The following is a 19,183-nucleotide window of genomic DNA, read 5'->3' as shown; positions in this document are numbered from 1 at the left end:
AAGATTGTTTGGGTAGTTTCTATGGACATAAACAGTGAATCAGAGCACATGTATATAGCGCGAAATCACCAACAAACAGTTTGCCCCAAGGTGCTTATATTGTAAGGCAATGGTGTGATGGAAAATTACATTACAAGGACAATAGTGCCCATAGTTAAGAAATCACCAAAGTGTGTGTGGCAGCAGCAGCATTGTGAATGGAACTTTCTCTGAATGCTTCCTGTGTTGAACTCTGCTTCCGTCTGGAGTTCAGCAGCAGCTTCGTCTCCTTTCCTCAGTCACTTTGTCTGGTTTTTCTTTCTTCAGTTGTCAGTTAAAGTCCTCGACCTTCATATCAGGAAGTGACACTGATGCTGCGTCGCTGTCGTCACAATAAAATGTGTTTGTCTTCAAACACGTCAGTGTGTCAAATAGTTCAAAGTATCACAGAGAAAGGCACTTTATATTGTAAGGCAATGGTGTGGTGGAAATTACATTTACAAGGCCAATAGTGCCCGTAGTTAAAGAATCACCCGTATGTGGCGTCAAACCAATGGCCAAAAGGTGAGAATCAGCTGAACAGCAAAACTGTTGCTCTGTTCAGACTAAAACACAAACTGTCCACAGGGACGACAAACTGCTTTACAGAAAACAGCATCCCAGAGAACTCCACAAAAACATGGGCCACCTAGTGGTGGAGACAGTGATGAGTGTGATCAGGGTGCACTTTGCCCGCTTTGCCCGGGCTGATCCCCGTCGTAACAAAGTTGCCCACACTACTGCTGAGAAGATATTTGGAGATTTTGCCCTCAGATTTGTTTTCCCGCACGTCTCCATCATGACCAGGGTAAGGAGTTTCAAAATAAACTGTTTGCAAAGGTCCAGGAGTAAAGTGGTGTGCAGGGTTCTCGAACAACACCCTACCACCTCCAAGGGAATGGACAGGTGGAGCGATTTAATCGTACTTTGTTGGCAATGCTCAGAAATTTGCCTGAAGTGGCGAAAGCAGACTGGAAGACCTCTTTGGCAAAAGTGGTTCATTCCTCCAGCTGCGCACAGTGAGGCTACGGAGGATGCCCCATATGTCCTGTTATTTGGTCGCAGTCCAAAGTTGCCCATTGATCTGATGTTTGGTCTAATGACAAACGAACAGAGCTCATCTCACCAGGACTTTGCTGAACAGTGGAGGGTGAAAATGACTGAAGCTTATAAATTGGCCTCCAACGCTGCAAACAAAGAAGGGATGAGAGGTAAAGCTCTGCAGGACAAGAAGATCTGTGTTACTCCCTGGATCCAGAGTACTTGTTCAGAACTTAACAGAGAAAGGTGGGCCGGGAAAACTGAGATCGTTCTGGGAAGACAAAATGTATGTCGTGACCCAGAAGAAACACCCAGATAGTCCAGAGTATGAAATCCAACCAGAAAATGGTAAAGGACACATTCAGATTATGGACAGAAACTTGTTGTTACCATGTGACTTTCTCCCCTTGGAAACAGTGGAGCTTCTCTCTAAAGAGACTGGAAAGAGAAGGATGAAGGAGCAGAGAGATGTGGACGCACAGCGCGGCACAGCTGATGATGATGATGATGGCTGGAGCACCATCATAAGACTGCAAGCTGGAGCCAATCAAAGTCACAGCTCACCTGTTTTTTACTCTAATAAGGACAGAACTCCGGAGGGTGAGAACCAAGACTTTGACAACGCAGCAGGAACCGGAGGGTGATGGTAGGGTGGAACCAGACCCGGCTCAGGCAGACCAGGACCCGGGTGAGGTGTCGTCCCAGTCCAGCTCCAGTGACCAGGAGGGTTCCATCAGCACTCCTGTGAGAAGGTATCCTTTGAGAATGAGAAAATGAAGAGTGACACTGACTTATGGTAAGTTTGATCAACCAGTACTTCACATGTGTAGAGGATATGGAAAAGATGGGTAGCAACTAGAAAAAGTTATGGTTCATAAATTATAGATTTGATCAGTAAAGGAGTCGTTTTAAAGCTGTTATTAAAGTGATTAAAGAGTTGATTAAAATGGACAAAAGAGGACAAAATGTCTGTGTTTAAAGCAGGCAAAGGCACCACATATTGGTTAACTGTGTAGTTTATGACTATGAGGAGAACCTTACTCAGTTTCCAGTGCAAAAGGTTCCTCACCCTAACTTTAGAGGACTGTCTGGCTTCAGTGAAAAACTGGATCTTTGGCAACTTGTTGCTTTTGAATTCTGACAAGTCTGAGATGGTGGGCACTGGTCCTGCAGGGCACGGGCATCAGTTGGACCAGCAAACATTAACCTTGGACTCATGTGTTAGTCATCACAAAAATACTGTGGTGACCTTTGATCCACACAGTCCTTTGACCTTGACGTTACAGACGTCACTAAGAATGTTTTCTATCTCCTCTGTAATTTGATGGATTTGACCTTTTCTGTCTGCAGCAGATGCAGAGACTTTGATTCCTGCCTTTGTATCTTCCAGACTAGATGACTTTAATGTCTTATTTTTGGGATTATTGCAGAAACCCGTCAGAGGTCTCCAACTGAACTCACTGTTGATGATGATGATCCACTTTAAGGGTTCATGATCTTTACCACTTCATCATGTGGACTCATTTCCTCATCATGACCGTTGGACTTAAAGTTTCTGGATGCTTCATTCCACCATCTCTGTCTTGCATGTTTGACAATTATTTGTGGTGCTTTGTTCAGTTTATTTTAGTCTTGTCATTGGTAGTTTGGTCAAAGCAGATGGTCCCCCCTCTGGGTCTGGTCTGCCTGAGATTTCTTTCAGGTTTGACCTGACCTTTGTGAGATACTTTAGAGGGACTTATGTTGTGATTTGATGAAAATAAACTGAAGTGACAAAAGAATCGATCACTGTGACTTTGTACTTTCACTGTGACAACTTATTTTGTACTTTAACACATAAACGTCTGAGATGCAGATGATTCAAAATACAGATGTTCAAATCTTGACTGGAACTCAAACGTGTGGTCATGTGACCCCAGTGTGAACTTCTCTGCACTGACTGTCCATCTGAGGACAGAGTTTAAATGATGTTGCCTTTTATAACTCAATGGTTGAGCTCCAACCTATATGGTTGAGTTGGTTCAGCCACATGTGACGGGACGTCCCCTGTAGACTCCTGTGTGGATTGAAGTTGAGGAAACAAACAGCAGGTGGCAGAGCGTTTTCAGCTCATGCACGATGCCGTGGAATCATTTATCAACTGAAGCTTCTGAAACTAGACTGAAGACTCTTCTGTTGTTGGCTGCTAACAGTTACTGATCAAACCAAGTCTGGTCTGATCCACCACAGGGATCTGTACCGGGTCCTGGATGGAAACCACCCAGAAGACAATCGGTCCATCACCACTTCTGGAAAATAGCCATCTATTTACTGCAGACAAGTGAAACATGGACGTGTCCTTGACTTCTAAAAACAAGAGACAGCAAGTAATAAGTGTAAAAGAATTATCAGAAAACCAAGATGGAGAAAACAAACACCGGGGACCTGAACCAAGACAACACTCTAAAATCATCATGTGAGAGAGATGATTTCCATTAACTGACATGTAGAGATGAGTGTCATCAGCATAACAGTGGAAAGTAATTCCACATTACTGCAGTATTTGTCCAAGAAGTGCTGTCAACATCTTGCCAGGTCATCTTGCTAATCTCAGAGTCTGAGGACCCAGAGACATGAATGTGACTGCTGACGATGTGGCCGATGATTTGGAACAAATGATTTCTCTGTGATACTTTGAACTATTGACACACTGACGTGTTTGAAGACATTTTATTGTGATGGGAGCGACGCAGCATCAGTGTCACTTCCTGAGATGAAGGTCGAGGACGTTTAACCGACAAATGAAGAAAGAAAAAAACCAGACAAAGTGACTGAGGAAGGACGAAGCTGCTGCTGAACTCCAGAAGGAAGCAGAGTTCAACACAGGAAGCATTCAGAGAAAGCTCCACTCACAATGCTGCTGCCACACACACTTTTCATTTTACTAACAATTCTAGAAGACAGTACTATTACTCTGGAGTACAAATACCACAAAACTGCTTCTGGTATCGACAATATCCAGGAAAACCACCAGAGTTCCTCCTGTTCATCTCAGTTTTGAGCAGCACAAGAGCAGCAGAGTCTGTGAAATCAGACAAAAGGTTCTCAACTAAACTGTCTGAAGATAAACGTGGTGTGTATTTGGAGATCAGCAGTACTGCAGTGACAAACAGCGCCACCAAGTGGACACACAGCATCACTCAGAACTCTGTCGACAAAAGCACTCAAATATTCAACACCAAGAAGATCCAGATTGCTGTGGTGTACCACAGGGTCAATCCGAGGGTCTCAGTACAATTTAAACATTGGCTGTCACATCATTTGGCAACACAACATTCTCCCTTTTGCTGATGACATCCTGTTCTATCTTTCTGTACTGATGGCAGTCGCTCTGTTTTTCTCACAAACTTTGTGTTTACAGCTGCAGTTCTTCTACCAGGGTTCCACCAATCACACATTTTCTTTCCTGACTCAAACTCAATAAAGTGCATAACAATGTCCACTAGAGGGAGCCACACAATGTTTGCCATCAATGGATGATGTCATGTTGACGGTTCACCAACAGATGATGTAGATGAAGGTCCATGGTTCAGAGTCTCAGTGTTCTTCCTCTCTCTCCTCCCCTCTCACTGCAGACATGAAACACTGGCTGACAAACATCCTGATTCTGACTCTCTGGCTCGGTAACTCTTTAAACCTACTGATTGTTCTCCTTTAATCAATCATCTTTATTGATTCATCTCTTCCTCTGCATGTTCTGTTCTTCCCCAGAGTGTAAAGGAGAAGACAGAGTGATCCAGCGCACAGCAGATGTCATTGCTGTTGAAGGACACCACGTCACACTTCAATGTTCCTTTGAGACCAGCGACACAAATCCTTATTTGTTCTGGTACCAACAAGAACTAAATGGTTCTCCAAAGTTTATGCTGAAACGTTTCAGTTTTGGAGGAGGACAAAATGCTGCAGAGTTCAACAAAGAGATTTGATGCTGAAGTCAACAAGACATCAGTTGATCTGAAGATCCAGAAGCTGCAGCTGCGAGACTCTGCTGTGTACTACTGTGCTCTGCAGCCCACAGTGACAGCAAGCAGCAAAAGAGAGGACAAAACACACACAACCACCACTAGAGGGAGTCATTGTACAAAAACACTACACAACCACCACTATAGGGAGCCAGTGTGCAAAAACACTACACAACCACCACTAGAGGGAGCCAGAGTTGTGTCTGATCTGTTGTTTCATGGTGTGGAGTCGTTCTCGAGGAAGAGTGTAAAAGTGTGTTGGAGGTTAAGTGAGCGTCTGACAGGGTGATGAGTGTTAAGTTCAACATTGAAGAGGTGATGATGAATGTCATCACTGCATATGCACCACATGTAGACTGTGAGATGAAGGAGAAAGAAGATTTTGCTAGAGTTCACTGAGGTTTTGGAGAGTTTCTTCTCTTTCATTTTCGTGTCCTTTCACCTTTTATTTGTTCTATATACCAACATGTGCCAAAGTCAACACCAAGGATGAGTTATTGTTAAATTTGCTGATGATTCTGTTATTGTGTCTCTTTTAAACACTGATGACCAAGACCATGGCCCTGTGGTGTCACATTTTATCAGCTGATGTAATTTTTTTTTTTCACATCAATGTGAACAAGACCAAAGAGACAATTGATTTTAGGAAAAAAGCAGGAAGGCTCCCCTGTTGTTATTAATGGTCTGGCTGTGGAAATTGTACAGAATTATAAATATCTTGGGACTTTTATTGACTGTAGATGTAGCTTTGAGCATCAGATTGACCAGGTATGTAAAAAAGCTCACCAACATGTATTTTTTCGTAAACTCTGGCATTTGGGCAGCACTTTTATGAAGATGCTCTTTTGAATTTGTTCCTAGCTTTTCTTTTATCTGCTGGTGAGGGTTTTTATGTTTAAAAAACATAAACCGTCTGCATCGTATTATAAATGACTGTAGTAAGATTGCTGGTGCTTCCTTAAATGACCTAATGTCCGTACATAAACACAGAGCCGTTAAGAAGTCGTGGCTGATCCTGGATGATCTCAGTTACCCGTCACACGCAGAGTTTATCACTGTGTGGGGATTTGGCAAATTGACGCTCCACAGTTGCAGGCAGGTGCCCCTGTGTGACGTGCACAGAACAGAAGCAGTGACAGAGGTTCGGTGGTTGTCTCCTGTGTAACAGGGACAGACGTGGTCTTTGCTCTGCGGCTCCAGACGGAGCATCCTGCTCCCCCCTTCTCCGCCTCCACAGCGTCGCCCTCTGGTGTCAGGATTTGAGTTTGTCTGCTTTTACTTCTTGGCTTGAGTTGTTTCAGTTACTTTCTGTTTTGTTTATTCTCTTGCTGGGGTTTTTCTGTCACTTTCTCTCTTGTCGGTCTCTGCTGGCTCTTGGTGGTGGGTGTTTCCCTCTCTCTGGCCACACCCTCATTCTGGTGTGTTCCACACACACCTGCTGTGTATTTAAGCTCCTCATTTTGCCTTACTCCCCTCCAGTTTGTAGTGCCTTGTGCCTCTTTCCAGCTCAGTGTCTTGTATTTCCTTGCCTTGCTTAGGTTGCCTCATCGGGTTTTTGACTACCTGCCTGTGTACCTCGACCACGCCTAAGCCTGATGATTTTGTCACTGTTGCTCTTTTGGGACTGCCTTTCTGTGTACTGAATCCAGCCTGTTAACCAAGTAAACGCTTTGACTCCACTGAGCTGTGTACCTGCATCAGCATTTGTGTCCAGCCCGTCTTGCCTGTCAAACTTGATATCTGGCAGAGCAAAGTTCACTGAGGATGCAGCAGAACCAGACCTCCAGAGAACAAGGCAGGCAGCTAGTTTATAAAATAAGAGGACAGACAGGGTGGGACAGCAGGTTTGAATCTCACCAGAGAGGACAGCAGCTCTGTTCACATTTCTATCTGAAGTGACTTCAATCTGAGCTTTTTTTCTGCCTGCTGGAGTGTGTGTTATCCAATTTTTACAATAATTTTCCAGCAGCTGGAAACTCTGTTTGTTGTCATGTATATTGACAAAAGAAGAAGAATTTATTAATCCCAAAGAAAGTTGTTTTGCCAGAGTGCTGAAACAGTAAACCATGTTTTTTTTAAAAAGCAGTGAGGTCATTGAGTACAACATGTTTATGCAAAATGACTGAAGACACTTGCACAAGCTGTTGACAGTATTGCACATAGCTCTAAGTAACTGAAAAACTCTGATCGTCATGTATTCATCCTGCAGAAGGGGGAGGAGTTATAGAGTCTGATTGCCACAGGAAGGAAGGACCTCCTGTGGTGTTCTCAGTGGTGTCGGTCTGTGGCTGGAGGGGCTCTGACAGGACGTCAGTGTGGCATGCAGGGGGTGGAGGAACATTTTTTTTTCTACCCAGACATGTATGGGTTCATACAGCTTGGGACTCCGATGAGGGTAGTCGCATCTCCTCCACTCTCCCTTATCTCTCTGCTTTTAACCTTCAAGTCCCTACTTCAGACTGAATTCCTTAAATTATATTGGATTCTGGATCTATTGGACTACTTGGATTAACCATGGAATTGATCAGCTGGTCTCTGAACGCTATTGACACCATTTTTTCTACAAGAAGGTCAGGACCGGGGGATCCTGCCTGCCCAGATGGAACGTATCCTGCGGGCTATGTCGTCAACTCCTGGGGGTCTTGGCGTGTTGCATGCTTGCCGTCTTAATCTGTTTAAGATGTCGAGGATTTATTTATTTTTGGTCTCATGGCAGCAGGGCTGGTACTTTTTGGCTTATGTGCTGCCCTGATCTACCGGAAAATTGGCAAGACAGCGGCATCAAGAACCACGGGCCCTCGCTTGTCCATCATGATTAACGAGGTTGGCAAGGCAGTGCATTCTCAGATTGCGCTGACTCTTGAACTCAGATGCAAATTGGATGACACCTTGGAGCTGATGTGTGCCTTGCCGGTGAATATTCTTAATTCATAATTTGGAATATTCTTAATTCATAATTGGGATTTGGCTGTTCAAGTGGAACTGTTAAAAAGTGTTTTTCACTGCTCAGCTGCAACACTACAGGCTATCTAACCTCAAGGTCAATTGCCCACTGTTTACCTCCAGAGGAATTTATTCAGGCCTTGGTGAGATTATTCAGCTCCATTCTTATCTCAACCCACAAAGACAATAACTGACTTACACATGGACTGAAGCATGCTCCAGTTTCTTCTTTTACCTTTCTTCCTGCCCCCCCCCCCCCCGCAGCAGGCCCCCGTTCTTCCCAAGCTGGCAGGCACGTGACTTCAGTTGCAGCAGCTACCAACACACTCACATCACCTCAATTTGGAAAACAGATTGTTTCTAGTTTAGTGCACATAAACAATGTCAAATGTATATGTGTTTTCCTATTTCTGATGTGTGCCATTATTCCGGTAAACAAGTAATAATTGTGGATTGATTGCTGTTTGTATGTGGAATGTGAGTGCGGAAATCTCGTTGTAATGACAATGACAATAAAAGCTATCTATCTATTAGAAAGAGCAATTAAAGGGCTTTAAAACAAGACTACTTTTATTAAAATCTGTTAACAAATAGCGACAATAGAGTGAGAAAAGCAGCACAGTTTGTCATAATGCAGTTGTTTAGTGTGACGTAACGCATCATGTGATTTTCAACTTCCGGCTCCAAACAAAAAAGGCGCGCCGTTATTAACATTGAGAACTGCACTGAGACGATCTGATCAGGCTGCTCTTACACCACTGCACACAGACAACAGCATTAACATCGCAACATAAAACTATTTGTATATTGTGCCTAAAACTCTCCTGGATATATTAACTGGGTTTTTTTAGATGTTGTTACTGTGTTTGTTTTATGTAAAAATGTCAGAAGCTCAGGTTGTTTCTCTGTTATTTTCAGTGGGAGTTGCTGTGAGCTGCGATCGCTTCCTGTTCATGTCGTTCGGGGAGAAAGTGAAGCTTGCACTTTAACGTCGTGTTTATTGTAATAAATAATTTTTATTAACAAACAGACATGTATATTTTACCTGTGCATAATAAAATATGTCAAGTAAAAGAAAAAAAAGTTTTATTAAGTGTTCTGACCATAGAACCAGACAAATGCAGTTAACGGAGGGACGGAGGTTTGCGCACAGTGTAAACACAAACTAAACTTAAACTGTAAATCCTTAAAAGGATCAAACAGACGTAACTTTAATTATAAACTTGGAGGTCTTTGGACCCGGAAACAGATTTATCACATGATGCGTTATGTCAGCGCTTAACAACTGGATTTCCCCAAATTTCTGCATTTTACATCATAAAAGTTTTTTTTTTTCCACCCACACATGCATAGGTTCATTGGAAAGAGCTTTCAAAGGGCTTTAAAACAAGCCCACATTTATTAAAATCCGTTAAGAAATAGCGAGACTAGTGCAAAAAAAGCTGTCAGTTTATTATTGATGATCTGCACATCTCCACCTTAGTAATGGCGCCTTCCTGTCCTGAGCGACGCTAATAGATTAAGGCGCCATTCCAGTCTATATTTCCATGCAAGAACCAACGCCAGCTAGCAGTTATCTTTCACTAGCTAGGTCGACTTCCCACGCCGTTACTTTTATAGCTGTTTTTTTTGGGGTTTTTTACCCGTTTAATACTTTTGTTAGTTTTTCATTGTTACTGCTGTGAATTTTAGGTCATTATTTTACTCGTGTGTAAATCTTAGGAGTAGCTAGCATTTTCACTAGCAGTTAGCTTTCACTAGCTAGGTCGACTCCCCACGCCGTTACTTTTATAGCTGTTTTTTTTTACCCATTTAACACTTCTGTTAGTTTTTCATTGTTACTGCTGTGAATTTTAGGTCATTATTTTACTCGTGTGTAAATCTTAGGAGTGGCTAGCATTTTTGCTAGCAGTTAGCTTGCGTTAGCTAGTTCACCCCCCTCCCCCGTTTCTTTAATACTTCTGTTACATTTTTAGTGTAACTGTTGAGAATTTTAGCTTAGTACTTTACTGTTTTATTCTTTGGAGTGGTATACTCTTAGGAGGGTTTTTTTTGTATTTTTTACTGTTCCTACAAGTGTAATACTTCTGCTACTTTTTCAGTGTAACTGCTGTGAATTTTAACTCATTTATTTACTTCTGTGTGAATCCTGTGTTAGCCTTAGAAGTGGTTAGCTTATTCATTATTGGTTAGCTCGTGCTTGCTTGACGACACTCTTGAATTTCTTAGTGCACAAAGTACACGACTTTACACCCTCCATAAATCCTGTGTGATGTTGGCAAATAGAGTGGCTCTTTTAGAGAGCCATGTCCGTAATTTAGAAAATCTTCTTAACTCAGTGGAGTTAGATGTTATGGGCACTGCACATGAGGTTAATGTTGGGGTGGCTAGTGTGTCCATTAGCATTAGCCTAGAAATACCAGCCGTGGAGGATGGCTTTCGGACTGTGGCTAGGTGGAGGAAGCCCCGTAGGGCTTGGTGCCCGGTTTTGGTACCCCGATCACACGCACCACTGCGAACTGTGAATTGGTTCTCCCCCCTTGGATTTGCCTGATGTGAATTCTCCGAGCCCACAAGTGACTTCCAGTCCTGTCTCCCGGCTGAAACACCGGACTTTAGTGATAGGGGATTCTATCACCCACAAAGTCAGGTTACAGACACTGGCTGAGGTTAAATGTATTCCTGGGGCCAGAACTCCTGACGTTGCTCCCATCTTAGGGTGCTGACACTGCAGAAGGGAAGACAGACTAAGGAACATGACATGAGATATAGTCACATAGTTATTCACGTCGGCACCAATGATGTCAGGATGAAGCACTCAGATGTCACAAAAAGGGCATAGAGAGGACTTGTGACCTTGCCAGAAAAATGTGTCGGCATCAATTAGTAGTCTCTGGTCCCCTCCCCTCCCGGGGTAAAGATGAGGCATTTAGCAGGCTGACATCTTTAATAGGTGGCTGGCGCAATTTTGTACACAGCAAGGCTTCAGCTTTATTGATAAGTGGCCTTCATTCAGGGGCCACCATGGCATGCTGATGCCGGACGGCCTCCACCCTACTGGGGAAGGCGCCGCCATCCCAGCTTATTAATTAATCAAAAACCCAGACAGAGCTTTATTCATTTGAAAGCTCTTAGTCTTGTCCATCCAAATTGGAAGTCCCAAAAGCCAGTTTATTTGTTATTATCTATCGTCCACCTGGTCGTTACTGTGAGTTTCTCTGTGAATTTTCAGACCTTTTGTCTGACTTAGTGCTTAGCTCAGATAAGATAATTATAGTGGGCGATTTTAACATCCACACAGATGCTGAGAATGACAGCCTCAACACTGCATTTAATCTATTATTAGACTCTATTGGCTTTGCTCAAAAAGTAAATGAGTCCACCCACCACTTTAATCATATCTTAGATCTTGTTCTGACTTATGGTATGGAAATAGAAGACTTAACAGTATTCCCTGAAAACTCCCTTCTGTCTGATCATTTTTTAATAACATTTACATTTACTCTGATGGACTACCCAGCAGTGGGGAATAAGTTTCATTACACTAGAAGTCTTTCAGAAAGCGCTGTAACTAGGTTTAAGGATATGATTCCTTCTTTATGTTCTCTAATGCCATATAACAACACAGTGCAGAGTAGCTACCTAAACTCTGTAAGGAGATAGAGTATCTCGTCAATAGTTTTACATCCTCATTGAAGACAGCTTTGGATGCTGTAGCTCCTCTGAAAAAGAGAGCTTTAAATCAGAAGTGTCTGACTCCATGGTATAACTCTCAAACTCGTAGCTTAAAGCAGATAACCCGTAAGTTGGAGAGGAAATGGCGTCTCACTAATTTAGAAGATCTTCACTTAGCCTGGAAAAAGAGTCTGTTGCTCTATAAAAAAGCCCTCCGTAAAGCTAGGACATCTTTCTACTCATCACTAATTGAAGAAAATAAGAACAACCCCAGGTTTCTTTTCAGCACTGTAGCCAGGCTGACAAAGAGTCAGAGCTCTATTGAGCTGAGTATTCCATTAACTTTAACTAGTAATGAGTTCATGACTTCTTTGCTAACAAAATTTTAACTATTAGAGAAAAAATTACTCATAACCATCCCAAAGACGTATCGTTATCTTTGGCTGCTTTCAGTGATGCCGGTTAGACTCTTTCTCTCCGATTGTTCTGTCTGAGTTATTTTCATTAGTTACTTCATCCAAACCATCAACATGTTTATTAGACCCCATTCCTGCCAGGCTGCTCAAGGAAGCCCTACCATTATTTAATGCTTCGATCTTAAATATGATCAATCTATCTTTGTTAGTTGGCTATGTACCACAGGCTTTTAAGGTGGCAGTAATTAAACCATTACTTAAAAAGCCATCACTTGACCCAGCTATCTTAGCTAATTATAGGCCAATCTCCAACCTTCCTTTTCTCTCAAAAATTCTTGAAAGGGTAGTTGTAAAACAGCTAACTGATCATCTGCAGAGGAATGGTCTATTTGAAGAGTTTCAGTCAGGTTTTAGAATTCATCATAGTACAGAAACAGCATTAGTGAAGGTTACAAATGATCTTCTTATGGCCTCGGACAGTGGACTCATCTCTGTGCTTGTTCTGTTAGACCTCAGTGCTGCTTTTGATACTGTTGACCATAAAATTTTATTACAGAGATTAGAGCATGCCATAGGTATTAAAGGCACTGCGCTGCGGTGGTTTGAATCATATTTGTCTAATAGATTACAATTTGTTCATGTAAATGGGGAATCTTCTTCACAGACTAAAGTTAATTATGGAGTTCCACAAGGTTCTGTGCTAGGACCAATTTTATTCACTTTATATATGCTTCCCTTAGGCAGTATTATTAGACGGTATTGCTTAAATTTTCATTGTTACGCAGATGATACCCAGCTTTATCTATCCATGAAGCCAGACGACACACACCAATTAGCTAAACTGCAGGATTGTCTTACAGACATAAAGACATGGATGACCTCTAATTTCCTGCTTTTAAACTCAGATAAACTGAAGTTATTGTACTTGGCCCCACAAATCTTAGAAACATGGTGTCTAACCAGATCCTTACTGTGGATGGCATTACCCTGACCTCTAGTAATACTGTGAGAAATCTTGGAGTCATTTTTGATCAGGATATGTCATTCAAAGCGCATATTAAACAAATATGTAGGACTGCTTTTTTGCATTTACGCAATATCTCTAAAATCAGAAAGGTCTTGTCTCAGAGTGATGCTGAAAAACTAATTCATGCATTTATTTCCTCTAGGCTGGACTATTGTAATTCATTATTATCAGGTTGTCCTAAAAGTTCCCTAAAAAGCCTTCAGTTAATTCAAAATGCTGCAGCTAGAGTGCTGACGGGGACTAGAAGGAGAGAGCATATCTCACCCATATTGGCCTCTCTTCATTGGCTTCCTGTTAATTCTAGAATAGAATTTAAAATTCTTCTTCTTACTTATAAGGTTTTGAATAATCAGGTCCCATCTTATCTTAGGGACCTCGTAGTACCATATCACCCCAATAGAGCGCTTCGCTCTCAGACTGCAGGCTTACTTGTAGTTCCTAGGGTTTGTAAGAGTAGAATGGGAGGCAGAGCCTTCAGCTTTCAGGCTCCTCTCCTGTGGAACCAGCTCCCAATTCAGATCAGGGAGACAGACACCCTCTACTTTTAAGATTAGGCTTAAAACTTTCCTTTTTGCTAAAGCTTATAGTTAGGGCTGGATCAGGTGACCCTGAACCCCCTTAGTTATGCTGCTATAGACGTAGACTGCTGGGGGGTTCCCATGATGCACTGTTTCTTTCTCTTTTTGCTCTGTATGCACCACTCTGCATTTAATCATTAGATCGATCTCTGCTCCCCTCCACAGCATGTCTTTTTCCTGGTTCTCTCCCTCAGCCCCAACCAGTCCCAGCAGAAGACTGCCCCTCCCTGAGCCTGGTTCTGCTGGAGGTTTCTTCCTGTTAAAAGGGAGTTTTTCCTTCCCACTGTAGCCAAGTGCTTGCTCACAGGGGGTCGTTTTGACCGTTGGGGTTTTACATCATTATTGTATGGCCTTGCCTTACAATATAAAGCGCCTTGGGGCAACTGTTTGTTGTGATTTGGCGCTATATAAAAAAAAATTGAATTGAAATTGAATTGAATTAAATCTTGATTGCTGTTGATTTCAGTGTCCACATGAAAAATTCTTGCAATCCCATCAGTAAAATGTTAATGTCAGGTTCTGCCTCGGCCCAGAGTTCATATCTGGGTTTGTCTCCTATTTGGTTCAAGGTACCATTATTTAATGCTTCGATCTTAAATATGATCAATCTATCTTTGTTGTTGGCTATGTACCACAGGCTTTTAAGGTGGCAGTAATTAAACCATTACTTAAAAAGCCCTCACTTGACCCAGCTATCTTAGCTAATTATAGGCCAATCTCCAACCTTCCTTTTCTCTCAAAAATTCTTGAAAGGGTAGTTGTAAAACAGCTAACTGATCATCTGCAGAGGAATGGTCTATTTGAAGAGTTTCAGTCAGGTTTTAGAATTCATCATAGTACAGAAACAGCATTAGTGAAGGTTACAAATGATCTTCTTATGGCCTCGGACAGTGGACTCATCTCTGTGCTTGTTCTGTTAGACCTCAGTGCTGCTTTTGATACTGTTGACCATAAAATTTTTTACAGAGATTAGAGCATGCCATAGGTATTAAAGGCACTGCGCTGCGGTGGTTTGAATCATATTTGTCTAATAGATTACAATTTGTTCATGTAAATGGGGAATCTTCTTCACAGACTAAGTTCATTATGGAGTTCCACAAGGTTCTGTGCTAGGACCAATTTTATTCACTTTATACATGCTTCCCTTAGGCAGTATTATTAGACGGTATTGCTTAAATTTTCATTGTTACGCAGATGATACCCAGCTTTATCTATCCATGAAGCCAGAGGACCACACCAATTAGCTAAACTGCAGGATTGTCTTACAGACATAAAGACATGGATGACCTCTAATTTCCTGCTTTTAAACTCAGATAAAACTGAAGTTATTGTACTTGGCCCCACAAATCTTAGAAACATGGTGTCTAACCAGATCCTTACTCTGGATGGCATTACCTGACCTCTAGTAATACTGTGAGAAATCTTGGAGTCATTTTTGATCAGGATATGTCATTCAAAGCGCATATTAAACAAATATGTAGGACTGCTTTTTTGCATTTACGCAATATCTCTAAAATCAGAAAGGTCTTGTCTCAGAGTGATGCTGAAAAACTAATTCATGCATTTATTTCCTCTAGGCTGGACTATTGTAATTCATTATTATCAGGTTGTCCTAAAAGTTCCCTAAAAAGCCTTCAGTTAATTCAAATGCTTATCTTAGGGACCTCTAGTACCATATCACCCCAATAGAGCGCTTCGCTCTCAGACTGCAGGCTTACTTGTAGTTCCTAGGGTTTGTAAGAGTAGAATGGGAGGCAGAGCCTTCAGCTTTCAGGCTCCTCTCCTGTGGAATCAGCTCCCAATTCAGATCAGGGAGACAGACACCCTCTCTACTTTTAAGATTAGGCTTAAAACTTTCGTTTTTGCTAAAGCTTATAGTTAGGGCTGGATCAGGTGACCCTGAACCATCCCTTAGTTATGCTGCTATAGACTTAGACTGCTGGGGGGTTCCCATGATGCACTGTTTCTTTCTCTTTTTGCTCTGTATGCACCACTCTGCATTTAATCATTAGTGATCTCTGCTCCCCCCAAGCATGTCTTTTTCCTGGTTCTCTCCCTCAGCCCCAACCAGTCCCAGCATTAGACTGCCCCTCCCTGAGCCTGGTTCTGCTGGAGGTTTCTTCCTGTTAAAAGGGAGTTTTTCCTTCCCACTGTAGCCAAGTGCTTGCTCACAGGGGGTCGTTTTGACCGTTGGGGTTTTACATAATTATTGTATGGCCTTGCCTTACAATATAAAGCGCCTTGGGGCAACTGTTTGTTGTGATTTGGCGCTATATAAAAAAATTGATTGATTGATTGATTTATGTCTTATTTTTGTTCTGTTTCTCTCTTTTCTTTGTGTAATGCTTTTGTCACTAGTTTGCTCTCTGTATTTTATTTTTTTGTGTAGTCATTCGTTGCATAATCTGTTATCCTTCTGCCATTGTGAGTTCCATTCTAGTTTAGTAATCTTTTATTTTCTAGTCCTCTTTTTAAGTTTGTCACTTTATTTCCCAGTTTGCCTCTTTCTTCTGTTCAGGTTAAATAATGTTGGTTTTATGTTATCCGCCATTGGTTTTTCTGTCACTAATTTCTCCTGCTTTGTTATTTCCTCACTGCACTTTCTTGCACCTGCCTTCACTCATCTTTGTCTTGCTGTCATGCCCCTTCCAGAACTTTCCCTGCATCTGTTTCACATTCACACCTTGATTACCCTGTCTTGTTTTTAAGCCTTCACTGTCCCTCTGTTCTCTGCCAGTTTACTGAATTCCATTTCCATCCTCACCTTTTATGTCTGTCTTGTTTGCCTCACCGTTTTTTGATGTTGCTTGTTTTCTGATCTTTGCCACACCATGAACATGAAGTCTGCTTGTATTTTGAACCACACTTCTGCCTCATGATTGTCTGTTACCTCCAAACCGCACGGTTGATGCCCTCAGTCTGTCTAACCTGTCCATTTCCATTTTTTTTTTTTTTTATATTTACTTTCATCTGCTCTTCCGTCGCAGGGGTGGTGGCCAAGTGGTTAATGCGCTTGGTTCAGAAGGTTCTGGGTTCAAATCCCACCCTTGCCACATTTCTCCATGTAATGTGGAGTTGCGTCAGGAAGGGCATCCGGCGTAAAACTTGTGCCAATTCAAACATGCAGATCCACCTTGGATTTGCTGTGTTGACCCCAAGTGCAAACAAGGGAGCAGCCGAAGGGACTTACTTACTTTCATCTGCTCTTCCACAGTCCTATCCTTGACACCATATCTACCCATTACTTTCTCGTCACCTCTGTTCCTTTCATTAACATGTCCATTTAAGTCTGGTCCTATCACAACTCTCTCATGCTTGGGATCACTTTCCACCACCTCATCTAACTCAGAAATCTTCTTTCTCCTTCATCTCACAAAGGGCATATGAGGCATGCACTGATGATATTCATCAACACCGCTTCTGGTTCCAACTTCACACTCATCACACTGTCAGACATGTGCTTCACCTCCACACACTCTTCACATACTCTTCCTTTAAAATCAAATCAAAAATCAAATCAATTTTATTTATATAGCGCCATATCACAACAAACAGTTGCCCCAAGGCGCTTTATATTGTAAGGCAAGGCCATACAATAATTACGGAAAAACCCCAACGGTCAAAACGACCCCCTGTGAGCAAGCACTTGGCTACAGTGGGAAGGAAAAACTCCCTTTTAACAGGAAGAAACCTCCAGCAGAACCAGGCTCAGGGAGGGGCAGTCTTCTGCTGGGACTGGTTGGGGCTGAGGGAGAGAACCAGGAAAAAGACATGCTGTGGAGGGGAGCAGCAAAATGACCCCAACACCATTTCTCCTCCCATCCACAACATGATAGAACAACTTGAACCCAGCTCCTATGCTCCTGCTCTTACTGCCCTTTTACTTGGTCTCTGAAGCATGTGTCTGCCTTTCTCCTCTCCATGTCAGTCTCTCCCTTTACCCTTCAAACTGCCAACATTTAAAGTCCAGACTCATTTTCATCCTTCTCGTTTTCCTCTTCTCCCTTTGTCTCTGCACACTTCCCCCTCTATTCTTCTTCACTGCCCATCAGTAGCCCAATTTGCGCAGGCACCCTGCTGGGCAACAACACCAGTGGTGGTCGTTGTTAACCAAAGCCTCAACCTATACGGTATGGAAATTAAATTTGCGACTAGCAAATATGTTGGCTTTTTTTTTTTTGGAGACCCTTCCTGACACAACCCTGCTCATTTATTCAAGTCACCCTGCTCTGGTACAACCTGCTGCCCCCCAGTGCACCTTCTACGAGAAATGACCATTAAACCAGAGTTTAGGATCAACGGCCAGATTGGGGACAGGGGTCAAAAAGACAAGTTGCCCTCTTCTAACTTGATTCACCAGACTGATATTGGCCCAAAGAAAGAACACAGTGAGGCTGTTGTTAGAGTCCCGGACTGAGTTTACATGATATGATGGACATTAAGTCAGATCACACCCTGTCTCAACTGCGTGCAGTTCTGTGAGGACATTATACGAGGACAGTTCCACCGACTTGTATAATCATCTGATAAACCTCACGCAGGACAGCAATGAATCACCAGAGACTTTTGGTGGCATCCAGAGAGCCGGACACTGAAGAGCAGCACAGCCCAAGAGTGAGGGGGAGACGTGTCTGTAGAAGCTGTCAGTCCACTAACAATGGAGATCAGTGTGACCACTGTTTTAAATGTGGGAGTGGGCACATGTCAAGAGAGTGTTGGACTGGGAAGCAGCCAGGTAAAGACTGGGCAGGTAGACAAGGATGCTAGTACGGTAGCAACCACACCTACACAAGTCCACACGCCGGATCTGTATAAACTGGTCAGAGACAGTATTCAAAGGTTTGAGTTAATGCTCACAGCTAAAGCAGAAGTTTGCCAGGAAGAAGAAACAGTCAGTGTCAGTGTATTGTGCCCTAATCGAAAATCATAGTTGCTCAGTTTAATTGGGAAAAAGTAGGTTATAACCCGTTTTCTCATTGATGTGGAGACAAAAGCTCTGTGGGACACTGGGTCAGAGGTCAGCTAATGATTGATAACTGGACACAAGAACACGCCACATACTACCATTAGGGACCTTTCTAAATTGGTGGGCACAAGTATCCTGGACGGGGGGCAGTAAACCAGACGGCAGTTCCATTCGTAGGGTGGGTTGAGGTTACCTTTAAGTTGCCGACTGATAGTGGCCAACAGGTGGAGTTGCTCGTTCCTGTGTTAGCAGCAAATGAAGATGGGGTTGCAGAGCAACTGATCACTGGGTTTAATGTGACTGCATGTGTCCTTCAGATGGGTATTGAACCCTCTTGTGCCATCAGTGCAGCTGTTAGTGCCGCCTTCTCATTCGACTGTAAGGACAGGCTGGGGGAAGACCTAGTAAAAGTTGGCAGTGGATTCATCACTATTCCAGCCGGCCAAACTAAAGGTACAGGTACACAAGATGTTCTGTTGAGCCAAGTCAGTGTCCCCAACTACCAGATGGACAGCTAG

General features: G+C 42.7%; 1 pseudogene; it reads left to right on the top strand.

Annotated features, from left to right (window-relative positions):
* Nucleotides 1-4,612: 4,612 nt before the first annotated feature.
* LOC117521345 lies at nt 4,613-19,183 on the top strand (annotated as a pseudogene).

This window comes from Thalassophryne amazonica, chromosome 12 (genome assembly GCF_902500255.1).
Source record: "Thalassophryne amazonica chromosome 12, fThaAma1.1, whole genome shotgun sequence".
In the NCBI taxonomy this organism is placed as follows: Eukaryota; Metazoa; Chordata; class Actinopteri; order Batrachoidiformes; family Batrachoididae; genus Thalassophryne; species Thalassophryne amazonica.
The sequence above is the reverse complement of the archived record's forward strand: the minus strand, read 5'-3'. Positions and strand labels throughout refer to the sequence as shown.